Raw genomic sequence first — 17,655 nt, forward strand, 5'->3', positions numbered from 1 at the left:
CGCAGCAATGAGGTTTGGAGACCGCGGAGGGTACTGGTTACAGCCTATCCACGCCTCAGGATAGAGACTGCAGAAAATTGTGAAATTTCCGGATGAAAATTGAGTGATCTTAAACCTGCCCCATTCGTTGAAAATCTACCTTAGGTATGTTACTTAAAACTTCCTGGCCAGTACATTATACTTCGTGTATTGACTTGGGATATATAAAAACTGCACAACCCTTGGCATACGAGATAGGTACTCAGTTAAAAAGAAGTCTAAAAGTACCTGAGATTTCTTTGCTCCATCGATAGTATATTCTCCCCTGGACCTTGAGCTCCTTGTGCCATGTTACGATTTGGTTGATTGTGCCACCATAATCTGAGCACCTCAAGAGCAAGCAGGAGCTTGCTTTTTTCTGAGGATCTGTGGGCCCCTGTAGAGTATTGCTTATAAAAGGATGATTAGGTGAATGAGACGAAAGAAAAACTGTTTAGAGAGCAAAGGAGTCTTGTGGCTTCATCAGTCAGGACAATTGAGAATCAAAGTCTTGGACCAAACCTTTGGAGACCTCTGTTTCAGGTCTCCCCTTCGCAGCCTCTTTCCTCACTTAAAAAGCAGGAGGGGAAACAATCTCACTAATTGTTTTGTAAACTTGTGAGGATCCTATAAAAGCTCTTACCAAGGTTGCTTGGAAAATCATTGAGCTTTATCTAGGGAGAAAGTGGTATTCAAGATAAAGGGCGGGGGGGCTTCCCTGGTGGCGTAGTGGTTGGGAGGCCGCCTGCCGATGCAGGGGACACGTGTTTGTGCCGCTGTCCGGGAGGATCCCACATCCAGCAGAGCGGCTAGGCCCGTGAGCCTGTGCGCGTCCGGAGCCTGTGCTCCGCAACGGGAGAGGCCGCAACAGTGAGAGGCCCGTGTACCGCCAAAAAAAAAAAAAAAAAAGATAAACGGGGAAAACTTCATAGAAGAGGTGATCAGGAGAAGACTCCGCTACCCCCACTCGTTCGCTGAGAGAGATTTATCTGATGTCAAAATCGTGGCTTGTCAACGAACCAGAAAATAAAAACAGGTCCTCATATTCTGAGGTGGAAAGTCAGCGTACATCCCAATCGGAAAGTTTCCGAGGTAAATGAGGAGAAAGTTTGGGAAAACCAGCTTTTTAGATTCTAACGTGTGTGTGTGGTGTGTGTGTGTGTGTGTGTGTGTGTGTGTGTGTGTGTGTGTGTGAGAGAATATCTTTTCCCCCCACACTCCATTTTATACTCTTATTCCAATTTAATTTTAAATGGTTTGAAGCTAATTTTGAAGTTAATAAATGTGCATACTGTACAGTGTCTGTAGCATGCCATTCTGGAGTAATAAAGACAATTTTGTACGTTGAGATTTTATAAAAAATCAGTTCTTTTGAAATGTCAAGATGAAATGTCAAATTTCATCTCAAATTTATTGGCTTAAATTGCTCATAACTTTCCTTTATTATTCTTTAAAGTCTGCAGAATCTGTATTGAGGCCACATCTCTCTTTCTTGTTATTGGTCATCTGTGTCTTCTCTTTTTTATGTCTGATCAATCTGGCTAATGGTTTATAATTTTTTTGATCTTCTCAACTAGTTTCATATTTAATTGATTTTTTTTGTTTTGCTTTTTTCTGTGTTCAGTTTGATTGTATTCTGCTCTGATCTGTATTTTTTCCTTTCTTATTCCTACCTGAGATTTAAGTTGTTCCTCTTCGTAATTTCTTAAGGAGGAAGCTGAGGTTATTGGTGTAAGATCTTTTGCTCCTCCATATATGAGTTTAGCGCTATGAATTTCCTGCCAAGTACTGCTTTAACTATTTCCCACAGATTTTGAAACATTGTTCATTATTTTAGTTCAGTTCAAAATACTTTAAAATTCTCTCTGCTTTTTTCTTTGACCTGTGGGTTATTTAAAAGTGTGTCACTTTCCTAGGCTTCCCTGGTGGCACAGTGGTTAAGAATCCGCCTGCCAATGCAGGGAACATGGGTTCGAGCCCTGGTCTGGGAAGATCCCACATGCCGAGGAGCAGCTAAGCCTGTGCGCCACAACTACAGAGCCTGCGCTCTAGAGCCCATGAGCCACAACTACTGAGCCCACGTGCCAGAACTACTGAAGCCCACATGCCTAGAGCCCGTGCTCTGCAACAAGAGAAGCCATCGCAATGAGAAGCACATGCACCACAACGAAGAGTAGCCCCCGCTCGCCGCAACTACAGAAAGCCCATGCACATCAATGAAGACCCAACACAGCCATAAATAAATTAAAAAAAGTAAGTAAATAAATCTATTAAAAAAAAAGAAGTGCGTTACATTGCTAATAGTTTAAATTTTTCAAATATCTTTCTGTTATTGATTTCTAATTATATTCCATTGTGGTCAGAGAATATACTTTGTATGATTTGAATCCTTTTAAATTTATTGATATTTATAGCCCAGACTCTTGTCCATCTGGGTAAATGTTTCACGTGTGATTGAAAATAATGTATATGCTGCTGTTATGCCAAGTGTTTGAAAACCAATTAGCATAAGTTCGTTGATAGCATTTTTTAAGACTTCTTTATTCTTTCTGAATTTCTACCAACTTGTTCTATCAATTATTGAGAAAAGCTTGTTGAACTCTCTTTTATGGGAATTGTTCTATTTCTCCTTTCAGTTCTATCAGCTTTTGCTTCTTGTATTTTGAAGCTTCGTTATTATATGAATAAACATTTAAGGTGAATTGATCCCAGTATCATTATGAAATAAGCTTCTTAATAATTGGTGATATGTTTTGCTTTGCAATTTACTTTGTTTAATATTTTTTAAATTAACTTTTATTGGAGTAAAGTTGCTTTATATAATATTAATATAGCCACTCCAATAACATTTTTTCTTTCTTCTTTTTTTTTTGGCTGCACCATGCGGCATGTGGGATCTTAGTTCCTTGACCAGGGACTGGACCTGTGCCCCCTGCAGTGGAAGTGCAGTCTTAACCACTGGACTGCCAGGGAAGTCCCTCCAATAACTTTCTTTTGATTAGTATTAACATGACAATGCTTTTCGCATTCTTTCACTTTTAACCTATTTGTGGCTTTATATTTAAATACAGTATATAATTGGATTTTTAAAAATCTAAATTGACAGTTTCTGACTTTTAATGAAGGAGGTGTCTAAGCCATTTATATTTAATATGATTTTTATATTCTAGGGTTTTAAATCTATCATCTTGCTATTTGATTTCTATGTGTTCCACGTGTTCTACATTCCCCTTTCCCTTTCTTCTGCCTTTATTTTTTGAACGAACTGAATATTTCTTATTCTGTTTTATTCCTTTGTTGGCCAATTAGCTATAATTCTTTTTAAAAATTGTAATGATTGCTTTAGCATATACAGTATACCTCTCTATTAGTTTCCTCAGGCTACTCTAAGAAAGTACCACAAACTGTGTGGCTTAAAATAACAAATATATTCACTCACTATTTTGGCAGCTAGAAGTCTGAAATCAATGTATTGGCAGAGTTGGTTCCTACTGGAAGTGCTGAAGGACAATCTGTTCCATGCTTCTCTCCTAGCTTCTGGTGGTTGCTGGCAATCCTTAGTGTCTCTTCACCTGTAGAAGCATCACTCCAATCTCTGCTTATATTTTCGTATGACGTTTCTTCCCGTGTCTTTGTGACTTCACATGGCCATTTCCCCACTGTGTGTGTTTGTGTACCCAAATTTCTCTTATCTTATAAGGACACCATTGGTTAAGGGCTCACCCTAACCCAATATGCCTCGTTTTAACTTACATCTGCAAAGACACTATTTCCAATAAGGCTACATTCACAGGTACTGGGGATTAGAACTTGAAAATATATTTTGGAGGGGCACAGTTCAACTCATGACAACGTCTTTAACTTGTCACAATCTATCTTCAAGTAATATACCACTTTACATATAGTATGAGAATGTTACAACAGTGTACTTTCATTTCTTCTCAATCTTTATGCTATTGTTGTCATACATTTACTTCTACATATTTTATAAACCACATATCACATAGTTATCATTTTTTGATATCAGTAGTCATTTGTCTGTGAAGTAACTTTTAAAAATAAGAAAATTTATATTTATCCACATATTTTCCATTTCTGGTGTTTTTTGTTCTTTTTATAGATTCATTTACATCTGGTATAATTCTACCTAAAGTATTCTCTTAGAAAGCACATCTCTGGTGATGAAATCTTTCACATTTTGGAAATCTAAAAGGTATTTTGTCCTAGTTTTAAAAATTATGGTAAAAAACACACAACATTAAATTTGCCATGTTAACCATCTTTAAGTGTATAGTTTAGTAGTGTTAAGTATAGTCACATTGTTAAGCAATAGGTCTCTAGAAACTTTTCATCTTGCAACACTGAAACTCTATACCCACTGAACACTGATTACTCCTCTTCACTCCCCTCAGCCCTTGGTAACCACCTTTCTACTTTCTATGAGTTCGATTACTTTATATACTTTATGTGAGTGGAATCATACATTATTTGTTCTTTTGTGACTGGCTTATTTTATTTAGGTTTATCCATTTTATAGGATGTGACAGGATTCCCTTCTTTTTTTTTTTTTTTTTTTTTTTTGCGGTACGCGGGCCTCTCACTGTTGTGGCCTCTCCATTTGCGGAGCACAGACTCCGGACGCGCAGGCTCAGTGGCCATGGCTCATGGGCCTAGCCGCTCCACGGCATGTGGGATCTTCCCGGACCGGGGCACGAACCCATGTTCCCTGCATCGGCAGGCGGACTCTCAACCACTGTGCCACCAGGGAAGCCCTATCCATTCATCTTTTGATGGATGTTTGGGTTGCTTCTGCCACTTGGTTATTGTGAATAATGCTGTAATGGATATTCATGTGTAAATATATCTTCAAGACCTTACTTTGAAGTCTATTGAGCTATATACTATACACCTAGAAGTGAGGTTGCTGGATCATGGTATTTCTATTTTTATTTTTTTGAGGAACCTCCATACTGTTTTCCACAATGGATACATCGTTTTACATTCCTACCAACAGTGCACAAGAGTTCCAAGTTCTCCACATCCTTGCCAGCACTTGTTATTTTCTGTTCTTTTGATGGGTATGAGGGAATGTTTCAAAGTGGTTTTGATTTGCATGTCCCTAATGATTAGTGATGTTGAGCACCATTTGCATATAATATTTAGAGAAATGTCTGTTCAATTCATTTTCCCGTATTTTAAATGGATTTTGTTGTTGTTGAGTTGTAGAAGTTTCTTTTTCTTTTTTTTTCTTTTCTTTTTTTTTTTTTTTTTGCAGTACGCAGCCCTTTTACTGTTGTGGCCTCTCCTGTTGAGGAGCACAGGCTCTGGACGTGCAGGCTCAGCGGCCATGGCTCATGGGCCTAGCCGCTCCGCGGCATGTGGGATCTTCCCGGACCGGGGCATGAACCTGTGTCCCCTGCATCAGCAGGTGGACTCTCAACCACTGCGCCACCAGGGAAGCCCTGTAGAAGTAACCCCATGTCAGATATATGACTTGCAATTACTTTCTCCCATTTCATAGGCTATCTTTTCATTTTGTTGATTGTTTCCTTTGATGTACAGAAGTCTTTAAGTTTCAGGTACTCCCATATGTCTGTTTTTTATTTTGTTGCCTGGGCTTTTGGTGTCATAGTCAAGAAATCATTTTCCAGTGTCCTCAAGTTTCTCTGCCATGTCTTCTTTTAAGAGTTTTTGGATATGGAGTATGGAAAAGGCCCAACTTTATTCTTTTGCATGTGGAAATATATCTATTTTTCCAAACACCATATGTTGAAGAGACTGTCCTTTTCCCATTGTGTAGTTTTGGCACCCTTGTCAAAAATCACTTGGCCTATTTTTCAAGGATGTATTTCTTGACTATCTATTGTGTTCCATTGGTTAATATATCTATCTTTATGCCAGTATCACATTGTATTAATTACCGTTCCTTTGTAGTATGTTTTGAAATCAAAAAGTACGAGGCCTCCGGCTTTGTTCTTTTTCAGGAATGTTTTGGCAAGTCAGGTCCCACATGAATTTAGGATTTTTTTCTATTTCTGCAAAAATTGCCGTTGGGATTTTGATAGGGATTGCATTGAATCTGTAGATTGCTTTGGGTCATATGAACATTTTAACAATATTGAGTCTTTCAATCCACAGGCATGGGCTGTCTTTCCATTTATTTGTATCTTCTTTGATATTTTTAGTAGTGTTTTGTAGTTTTGAGTGTATGAGTCTTTTACCTCCTTTGTTAAGTTTATTCCTAAGTATTTTATCTTTTTTTTTTTCGTGCTGTAGTAAATGGGATTATTTTCTTAATTTCCTTTTTGGATTGGTCATTGTTAGTGAAGAGAAACACGATTAATTTTTGTGTGTTGATTTTGTATGCAGAAACTTTGCTGAAATTGTTTTTAGTTTTAACATTATTTTTTCTGGGATTCTTAGTTTTTTCTGCATATCAGATCATGTCATCTGTGAACAGAGATAATTTTACTTCTTCTTTTCCAGTTTCTTTTTTTATGTCTAAATTACTTTGGCTAGAACTTCCACACTCTGTTGAATAGTATTGGCAGGATTGTGTATTCTTGCCTTCTTCTTCATCTTAGAGGACAAGCTTTCAATCCTCTACCATTGAATATGTTATTAGCTATGGGCTTTTAATATGTGGCTTTTGTTATGTTGAGGTAGTTTCTTTCTGTTTCTAGTTTGTTGAGTAACTTTTGTCATAAAATGATGTTGAATTTTTCTGCATTGATTGAGATGATCGTGTGGTTTTGTCCTTGATTTTGTTAATGTGGTGTATTACATTGATTGATTTTTGTATATTGAACCATCCTTGCATTCCAAGTATAAATCCCACTTGGTCATAGTGTATGATTCTTTTAATGTACTGTTGAATTCAGTTTGCTAGTATTTTGTTTAGGATTTTTGCATCATTATTAATCAGGAATATTGGTCTTTAGCTTTATTTTCTTGTGTTTTTGTTTGGTTTGGGTATCAGGGTAATGCTGGCCTCATAGAATGAGTTTGGGAGTGTTCCCTATTTTCAGTTCTTAAGAAGAGTTTGAAGAGGATTGGTGCTAATCCTTCTTTCAATGTTTGGTACAATTCTCTGGTGAAGGCATCTGGTCCTGGGCTTTTCTTTGTTGGGAGCTTTTTCATTAGTGCTTCTATCTTCTTGCTAGTTATAGGTATATTCATACTTTTTATTTCTTCATGTTTCAGTTTTGGAAGATTGTACGTTTTTAGGGATTTATCCATTCCTTCTAAGGTATCCAATTTGTTGGCGTATAATAATTCACAGTAATCTCTTATAATCCTTTTTATTTCTGTTACATCAGTTGTAAAGTCCCTATTTTCATTTCTAATTTTAGCTATTTGAGTCTTCTTATTTTTTTTAGTCTAGCTAAGAGTTTGTCAATTTTGTAAATCTTAAAAAAAAACCTACTGATTTCATTGATTTTTTTTTCCCTATTGTCTTTCTATTCTCTTTTTCATTTATTTACTCTCTAATCTTTATTATTTCCTTCCTTCTACTAACTTTGGGTTTAGTTTGTTCTTCTTTTTCTAGTTCTTTGAGGTGTAAGTTTAGGTTATTGATTTGAGACCCTTCTCTTTTAATGTAAGTGTTTACTGCTATTAACTTTCCTCTTGGTTCTACTTTCACTGCACCCATAAGTTTTGATATGTTGTGGGTTTTCAGATCCAGAAAAGATCTAGGTATTTGTAAATAAATAAATAAATTCCTGATTTCTTTTATAAAATAAGAATTTTCTAAATTATAATGCTCTCTTTTTGACCCATTTGTTGTTTAATAGTACATTCTTTCCTTGACATTGGTCTTAGTGATGATTTTTTATATTTGACACCGAAAGCAAGTGCAAGAAAATCAAAAATAAACAAGTGGGAGTACATCAAACCAAAAAGCTTCTGTACAGCAAAGGAAACCATCAACAAAATGAAAAGTCAACCTACCAAATGGGAGAAAATATTTGCAGATCATGTGTTTGATAAGTGGTCAACATCCAAAATATATAAAGATAAAAAACTCATACAACTCAATAGCAAGAAAACCCCCAAAATCTCATTAAAAAATGGGAAGAGGATCTGAATAGACACTTTTTCAAGGAGGGTATATAAATGGCCAACAGGTATATGAAAAGGTGCTGAGGATCATTAATCATCAGGGAAATGTAAATCAAAACCACAATGAGTTATCACCTCACACCTGTGAGAATGGCTATTATCAAAAAGACAAGAAATAACAAATGTTGGCAAGGATGTGGAAAAAAGGAATCCCTTGTGCACTGTTGGTCAGAATGTAAATTGGTGCAACTACTATGCAAAACAGGATGGAAGTCCTCAAAAAATTAAAAAATAAAGCTACTGTATGATCCAGCAATTCCACTTCTGGGTGTTTATCTGAAGGAAGTGAAAACACTAACTTCAAAAGAAATATGCACCCTGTGTTCACTGCAGCATTTTATAATAGCCAAGAGATGGGCTCAACTTAAGTGTCCATTAAGGGATGAATGGGATACTATTCAGCCATAAAAAGAAGGAGATCTTGCCATCTGTGACAACAGGGACAGACCTTGAGGGGATTATGCTAAGTGAAATAAGCCAGAGAGAGAAAGACAAATACCACATACCTCATTTATATGTGGAATCTAGAACCACCACCATTTGGGACTTCCCTGGTGGTCCAGTGGTTAACACTTTGCCTTCCAATGCAGCAGGTGCAGGTTTGATCCCTGGCTGGGGAGCTGAGACCCCACATGCCTCATGGCCAAAAAACCAAGCACGAAACAGAAGCAATATTGTAACAAATTCAGTAAAGATTTTAAAAATGGTCCACATCCAAAAAAATAAATTAAAAAAACAGAAAACCACCAACACCACCACCAACAAACCAAACTCATAGATACAGAGAACAAGATTGGTATTGCCAGAGATGAGGGTTTGGGGTGGGCAAAATGGTGAAGGGAGTTATAAAATAAATAAGTGCTTGGGATGTAATTTGTATCATGGTGAATATAGTTAATAATACTGTATTGTATGTTTGAAAGTTGCCAAGAGAGTAAATCTTGAAAGTTCTCATCCCAAGAAAAAAAATTATACATATACGTGGTCATGGTTGTTAACTAGACTTATCGTGGTAATCATCTTGAAATGTATACATAATTAAATCATTATGTTGTGTGCCTGAAATTACTATGTTATATGTCAATTATGTCTTTTTTTAAAAAAATTAATTGATTAATTAATTTATTTTTGGCTGTGTTGGGTCTTTGTTTCTGTGAGAGGGCTTTCTCTAGTTGTGGCAAGCGGGGGCCACTCTTCATCATGGTGTGCGGGCCTCTCACTATTGCGGCCTCTCTTGTTGTGGAGCACAGGCTCCAGATGCGCAGGCTCAGTAGTTCTGCCTCATGGGCCCAGTTGCTCCGCGGCATGTGGGATCTTCCCAGACCAGGGCTCGAACCTGTGTCCCCTGCATTGACAGGCAGGTTCTCAACCACTGTGCCACCAGGGAAGCCCCAATTATGTCTTTTTTTTAAAGTTTTTTTTTTTAAAGATTTTTTTGATTTGGACCATTTTTTAAAGTCTTTACTGAATTTGTTACAACATTGCTTCTGTTTTATGCTTTGGTTCTTTGGCCGCGAGGCATGTGGGGTCCTAGCTCCCCAACTAGGGATCGAACCCGCACCCTCTGCAATGGAAGGTGAAGTCTTAACCACTGGACTGCCAGGGAAGTCCCTAAAAGTTTTTTTTTTATTGAAGTATAGTTGATTTACAATGTTTCAGGTGTACAGCAAAGTGATTCAGTTATATGTATATAATAAATATATATATGTTCCTTTTCAGATTCTTTTCCATTATAAGTTATTACAAGATATTGAACATGGTTCCCTGTGCTCTACAATAGCTCTTTGTTGTTTATCTATTATATATATAGTAGTGTGTGTCTGTTAATCCCAAATTCCTAATTTATCTTTCCCCTCCTTTCGCCTTTGGTAACCATAAGTTTGTTTTCTATGTCTGTGAGTCTATTTCTGTTTTGCAAATAAGTTCATTTGTATCATTTTTTCAGATTCCACATCTAAGTGATATCATATGATATTTGTCTTTCTCTTTCTGACTTACTTTACTTAGTATGATAATCTGATGATAATGATAATATCAATTATATCTTTTTTTTAGAGATTTCTAGATATCTTTTTTTTGAAATTTTATTTTATTTTATTTATTTATTTTTGGTTGCATTGAGTCTTCCTTGCTGCATGTGGGCTTTCTGTGGTTGCGTTGAGTGGGGGCTACTCTTTGTCATGGTGTGCAGGCTTCTCATTGTGGTGGCTTCTCTTGTTATGGAGCATGGGCTCTAGGTGCACAGGCTTCAGTAGTTGTGGCATACGGGCTTAGTTACTCCGTGGCATGTGGGATCTTCCCGGACCAGGGTTCGAACCTGTGTCCCCTGCATTGGCAGGTGGATTCTTAACCACTGTGCCACCAGGGAAATCCTCAATTATGTCTTAATGAAAGAAAGAAACCAAAATATAAATACTTTCAAAATGATTAAAACCTTGTGTTTTAACATTAAAAATTTAAATAAATAGGATTTTTTTATGTGCAAAGAAGAAAAAAGTGAAGAATGTTTTATTATTGTTATAGGCATCTGTGGTGAACTTTAGTTATTAATTGCCTATGTGACTAGCCATAGAAAGGGTGCAGCGTCAGAAGAGAGGTAAGGCTTGCAGTTTGATACACTCAGCAAGGACATGCAGGAGGGCCCATGGTGTCGGGCTGCCTCTCCCGACACTTATGTGAGTTGGTTCAAACACAATAAGATGGATTTGGTTTATACAAACAAAGTAAATATATTTGGACTGAAATTTGAGGGATTTTAGTTGTACCTATTGAAGAAACATTTAAATTAAAGTTAATATATAGAGCAGAATACATTTGAGTAATATATATATATATTTGAATAATAAACATGAAAAAAGAGTGCATTGTTTAATTTCCACATATTTGTGGATTTTTCTATTTTTCTTCTACTGTTTATTTCTAGTTTCATTTCATTGTAGCCAGAGAAGATACTTTGTATGATTGCAGTCTTCTTAAATGTGAAAAGACTTGTTTTGTGGTCTAACATGTTACCTGTCTTGAGAATGTTCCATACCTTGATTCTCTTTTCATTTCCCTTTGTGTAAATTATATAGGTATTTTCTTTGTGATTACCACTGCAATAACATGAAACATCTTAAAGGTATAGCAGTCTATTTTAAACTGATAATAACTTCAATTGCCTATAAAATCTCTGCTCCTTTAAATCTCTGCCTTTCTTATTACAGGCATACCTTGGAGACTGTGGCTTCAGTCCAGACCACTGTAATAAAGCAAATATCACAATAAAGCAAATCACATGAATTTTTTGGTTTCCCAGTGCATATAAAAGTTACATTTACACTATACTGTAGTTATTAAGTGTGCAATAGTATTATGTCTTTAAAAACAATGTACATGCCTTAATTTTAAAATACATTATTGCTAAAAAATGCTAACCATCATCTGAGTCTTCAGTGAGTTGTAATCTTTATCAGGTGCAGGGTTTGAAATATTGCAAGAATTACCAAAATGTGACACAGAGACGTGAAGAGAGCAAATACTGTTGGGAAAATGGTGCCTGATGCTGGGTTGCTACAAACCTTCAATTTGTGAAAAATGCAGTATCTGCAAAGCACAATAAAGCAAAGCTCAGTAAGATGAGGTATGCCTATATATGTTATTGATGATACAATTACCTCTTTTATATTGTGTATCCATTAACATAAATTTGTAACAATTTTTTATGTTTTTGTTTCTTAAATTCTATATTAGATTGTAAAGTGATTTACACACATACATTATCACACTACAGAATTTTGTATTTGTCTAAATATTTACTTATACCAGGGAGTTTTATATTTTTGTATGGTTCTGTGTTGTTTATAATCCTTTTGCTTCAACTTGAAGGAGTCCCTTCAGCATTTTGTAGGGCAGGTCTAGTGGTAAGGAACTCCCTTAACTTTTGTTTTTGTAGGAAGCTCTTTAATTTCTCCTTTGTTTTTGAAGAAAAGTTTTCCAAGATATAGTATTCTTGGCTGGCATTTTTTTTGTTTCAGTACTTTAAATATATTATCCTACTCCCTTCCAGGGAAGGTTTCTACTGAGAAATCTGCTGACAATCTACTAGTAGCTCCTTTGTACATAAAATTTGCATTTTCCTGGCTGCTTTCAAGATTCTTTGCCTGTGACTTTTGACAATTTGATTATAATGTCTGTTGGCTTACAAACTGGCCCCTCTACAAGGAGGGTAAGGAGAGACTGAAGAATGAAGCAGACCACTTCATTTTGGTAGGTGGCAATTTTAATAAACAAGGGAATTTACATACAAGGCTTGTGTTGGGTGGCCGCAAGATGAGTAATCTCCACATCACCTACCTGCCAGAATCTTATAAGTTTATAGAGAGGCCTTAACTAGGTTCAGTCATGTATACTGTCTTGATGGTCTCAACAACACTGTTCTCTCAAGGCTGTGTCCTTGAAAACGGTTCCCACTGTGGGAATGATGGGCAGAACATACATTCTAAGGACAGGGAAGGGGGTGAGAAGCCTCTGTTTGCCCTGGTCCAGCTTTTAGGTCAACCAGTGGTCATGTCTTCTAATAGATTACCTCTTCAAACAATATCTCTTGTTGTAGATCCCTTTAGATTTTCCCTAACTGGAGTTTCTTGAATTTCTTGAATTTGTATGTCCATTTCTCTCCTCAGATTTGGGAAGATTTCAGCCATTATTTCTTCAAATAGAATCTCTGTTCCTTTCTTTCTTTCTTCTCCTGCTGGGATTCACATGGTGCATATATGGTTCCGTTTGATGATGACCCAAAAAGTGCCTTAGGCTCCCCTTCATCTTTCATTCTTTTTTTCTTTTTGCTCCTCTGCAAACAGTACTTTTGAAAGTCTTGCTGTCAAGTTCATGGATTCATTCTTCTGACTGCTCAGGTCTGCTGTGGAGTCCCTTTAGTGAATTTTTCAATCCAGATATTGTGTTCTTAAGTTCCACAATTTCTGTTTGGTTCTTCTTCATAGTTTCCCTCTCTTTGTTGATATTCTCATTTGGTTCATGCATAATTTTCCTGATTTCATTTTAGTTGTCTATCTATGTTCTCTTTTAATTCATTGAGCACCCTTATAGCAATAATTTTGATTTTTTTTGGCTAATTAATATATTTCTGTTTCATTAGGGTTACTTTCTGGAGATTTAATTTTTTCATTTAAATGTGTCATTTTTCTTGTTTCTTTGTATGGCTTATTATTTTTTTCTTGGGATTTTAGCATTTGAAGAATCAGCCATCACCCCCAGACTTTTTAATCTGCAATTGTGTAGGGAGAACTTTCTCCACTGAGCCTGGCTAGGGATTCTGGAGACCACTCAAATCTTTTCTAGGGATGCATCCTCTCTGGGCTTTAGGAGGTTTGCCAGTTCTTCTTCTTTTTTTTAAGAATAAATTCATTTATTTATTTATTTTTGGCTGCATTGGGTCTTCGTTGCTGCACACAGGCTTTCTCTAGTTGTGGTGAGTGGGGGCTACTCTTTGTTGTGGTGCACGGGCTTCTCATTGTGGTGACTTCTTTTGTTGCGGAGCACAGGCTCTAGGTACGTGGGCTTCAGTAGTTGTGGCACACAGGCTCAGTAGTTGTGGCTCGTGGGCTCTAGAGCACAGGCTTAGTAGTTGTGGCACACGGGCTTAGTTGCTCTGTGGCATGTGGGATCTTCCTGGACCAGGGCTGGAATCCGTGTCCACTGCATTGACAGGTGGATTCTTAACCACTGCACCACCAGAGAAGTCTACCAGTTCTTCCTGAGAGCTCCCACTGGAGTGTCTCTTTGATACTGTGGCCTCTTTGGTACTGTAATAAGCTGCAGTATTGGAACTCTACCTAGTGTCTCTGGTAATGAAAACTCTGGTGAATGTTGATGGTTTTGTTCTCAGATACCCCTAATCTGTCTTCTGTATTCCTGTCAGTACTTGGATTCAAGTAAGACAGAAAATGGTCCCTCAGGCAGCCCCCCATAAAAGTCAGAATAATGGACATACATTCTACTTGTTTCTCTCACCAGGGAGAATATGTGAACTGAGGTTTTCCTCCTAATGGTGCCACACTGTGTGGACAGTAGGGGTTCTGGCAAGAGAAAGTGCTGTGAATTTTCCTGCCGACTTTGAGGCAGTTGGCTTAGTGCTCACCTGGGGTGCAGGATCCGTTTTTTTTTTTTAACTTATTTTATTCAAGTATAGTTGATTTACAATGTTGTGTTCATTTCTGCTGTATAGCAAAATGATTCACTTATACATATGTATGTGTGTGTATGTATATATATATACACACACATACACACACACACACATATGTATATACACACACACATTCTTTTTCTTTTCCATTATGGTTTATCACAGAATATTGAATATAGTTCCCTGTGCTATACAGTGGGACATTGTTGCTTATCCATTCTATATATAATAGTTTGTATATGCTAATCCCAAACTCTCATTCCATCCATCCCCACCCCACACACACATTGGCAACCACCAGTCTGTTCTCTATGTCTGTGTGTCTGTTTTGTAGATAAGTTCATTTGTGTCATATTTTAGATTCCACATATAAGTGATATCTTTGATATTTGTCTTTCTCTGACTAACTTCACTTAGTATGATAATCTCTAGGTCCAGCCATGTTGCTGCAAATGGCATTATTTCATTCTGTTTTTATGGCTAAGTAGTAGTCCACTGTATATATGTACCACATCTTCTTTACCCATTCATCTATCAATGGACGTTTAGGTTGTTTTCATGTCTTGGCTATTGTGAATAGTGCTGCTATGAACATAGGGGTGCATATATCTTTTTGAATTATAGTTTTGTCTGGATATATGTCCAGGAGTCAGATTGCTGGATCATATGGAAACTCTATTTTTAGTTTTTTGAGGAACCTTCATACTGTTTTCCACAGTGGCTACACCAATTCACATTCCCACAAACAATGTAGGAGGGTTCCCTTTTCTCCACACCCTCTCCAGCATTTCTTGTTTGTAGACTTTTTAATGATAGCCATTCTGACCAGTGTGAGGTGGTACCTCATTGTAGTTTTGATTTGCATTTCTCTAATAATCAGCCATGTTGAGCATCTTTTCATATGTCTGTTGCCCATCTGTATGTCTTCTTTGGAGAAATGTCTTTTTAGGTGTTCTGCCCATTTTTCAGTTGGGTTGTTTTGTTATTGAATTGTATGAGCTGTTTGTATATTTTGGAAATGAAGTCCTGTTGGTCACATCATTTGCAAATATTTTCTCCCATGCTGTAGATAGTCTTTTCATTTTATTTTGGTTATGGTTTCCTTTGCTGTCCAAAAGCTTGTAAGTTTAATTAGGTCCCATTTGTTTAGTTTTGCTTTCATTTCTATTGCCTTGGGAGACTGACCTAAGAAGACATTGGTACGATTTATGTCAGACAATGTTTTGCCTATGTTCTCTTCTAGGAGTTTTATGGTGTCATGTCTTATATTTGTCTTTAAGCCATTTTGAGCTTATTTTTGTATGTGGTGTGAGGGTGTGTTCTAACTTCATTGATTTAAATGTGGCTGTCCAGGGAGCTCCCTAGTGGTTAGGATTCGGCACTTTCACTGCTAGGACCTGGATTCAATCCCTGCTTAGGGAACTGAGATCCTGCAAGCCGCGTGGCACGGCCCCAAAAAAAAAAAAAAAAATGCAGCTGTCCAACCTTTCCAACACCACTTGCTGAACAGTGTCTTTTCTCCATTTTATAGTCTTGTCTCCTTTGTTGAAGATTAATTGACCATAAGTGGGTGGGTTTATTTTTAGGCTGTCTATTCTGTTCCATTGATCCATATGTCTGTTTTTGTGCCAATACCCATGCTGTTTTTTTTTTTTCTTCTTCGGTATGCGGGCCTCTCACTGCTGTGGCCTCTCCCATTGCGGAGCACAGGCTCCGGACGCGCAGGCTCAGGGGCCATGGCTCAGGGGCCTAGCTGCTCCGCGGCATGTGGGATCTTCCCGGACCGGGGAACAAACCCCTGTCCCCCGCATCAGCAGGCGGACTCAACCACTGCACCACCAGGGAAGCCCCCCATGATGTTTTGATTACTGTAGCTTTGTAGTATTTTCTGAAGTCTGGGAGGGTTATGCCTTGCAGGATTCTTTTAACTGGTTTCTGGATTTCTCACAAAGGCACATGGTTTGTGTAGTATTGTTAAATTCCTGTGTCTATGGGAGAAGGAGGGTCTATGGCTTCCTATTCTGCCATCTTGCTGATGTCATCCTCCTTTTTCAGCCCTAGTTTTTGAAAAATATTTCTGCTAGGTACAGAATTCTAGGTAGACTTTTTTCAAATGTTAGTATTTTAAAGATTTTGCTGTGCTGTTTTCTGGCTAGCATTATTACCAGTGAGAAGTCTGCTATCATTCTTATTATTTCTCTAGGTATTTCTCTGGCTCCTATTAAGATTTTCTCTTTATTACTGGTTTTAAACAATTTGATTGTGATGTGGTGTGGGAGTAGTTTTTCTCATATTTATTTTGCTTGGAGTTCATTGAGCTTCTTGAATCTGGGGTTTTAAAAAATTTCAGCTATTTAGAGGTATAATTAATGTATACAATTGTAAGATATTTAAAGTGTACATCACAGTGATTTAATATACGTACACATACATCTATTTCATTAACACATCCGTCACTTCACATTTATCTTTTTGTGTTTGAGAACATTTAAGTTTTAGTCTCCTAGCAAGTTTCAATTATACAGTACAGTGTTATCAACTAGAGTCACTATGGTTTTCATGAGATCCTCACACCCATTCATCTTATAGCTGAAATTTTGTACCCTTTTACAAACCTCTCTCTATTTCTTCACTCCCGGTCCCAGTGGCAGATCAGAGTTTTTGTCTGTTCTCTCCGCACTGGGTTGGGGTGTAGAGCCAACGTGGGTGGAGTGTTTTTGAGCTCATTAAGAACTTGTTATTAGTTTAGTGCAATCCTGTGACACTCCTGAATGCAAGCCCCATTGGCTTTCAGAGCCAGGCAATCTGGGTGCAGATTGCCTGGCTCTCTCTCAGCTGGCAGCTGCTAAAGCTGGTGTGTCAGATACTGTGTACAAGGTCCTTCCAGAGAGATAACTGTGACTCAGAGCAGACCAAAAGGAGAGGGTATGGGAGGTGTCCACAGTCTTCCCTAGTGTTTGGAGATGATTGCAGTTAGCCTCTAGATGCATGCTAAATTAGAAGCCTGACCTCAGGCAGCATCTTTTAAAGTATGCAAAGAGACCCCTTTTAGGGAAATACTGAGAGATGGGGGTTTGTGCATGCTTACTCTGTGCTGAGCCCTGGGGGTATAGCCAGTTTAAGAATTGCTTTTTTGTTTGCTACTGTCTGTGGGGCTAGTGAATGGGAGCTTATTGGTTATCAGAGCCAGGAGATCTGGGGACCCACCCCTTGGGAAGCAGCTGCAAAAGCTGAGGTACAGATGAGTATATTAGCTCCTTCCAGGCAGATACTGGTGACTTGGAGCAGCCTGAAGAGAGGTGGAAAGGTGTGTTCTGGCTTCCCTG

The 17,655-nt window shown here is 37.7% G+C and overlaps 1 long non-coding RNA gene across 1 annotated transcript; it reads left to right on the forward strand.

Annotated features, from left to right (window-relative positions):
- The first annotated feature begins 64 nt into the window (after positions 1–64).
- On the forward strand, positions 65–11,570 carry LOC132429041 (uncharacterized). The gene is made up of 3 exons (XR_009520272.1): positions 65–144; positions 1,935–2,271; positions 11,349–11,570. It is a non-coding gene; the product is annotated as an uncharacterized lncRNA (long non-coding RNA).
- The last annotated feature ends 6,085 nt before the right edge of the window (positions 11,571–17,655 follow it).

Source organism: Delphinus delphis, chromosome 8, assembly GCF_949987515.2.
Source record: "Delphinus delphis chromosome 8, mDelDel1.2, whole genome shotgun sequence".
Lineage (NCBI taxonomy): Eukaryota > Metazoa > Chordata > Mammalia > Artiodactyla > Delphinidae > Delphinus > Delphinus delphis.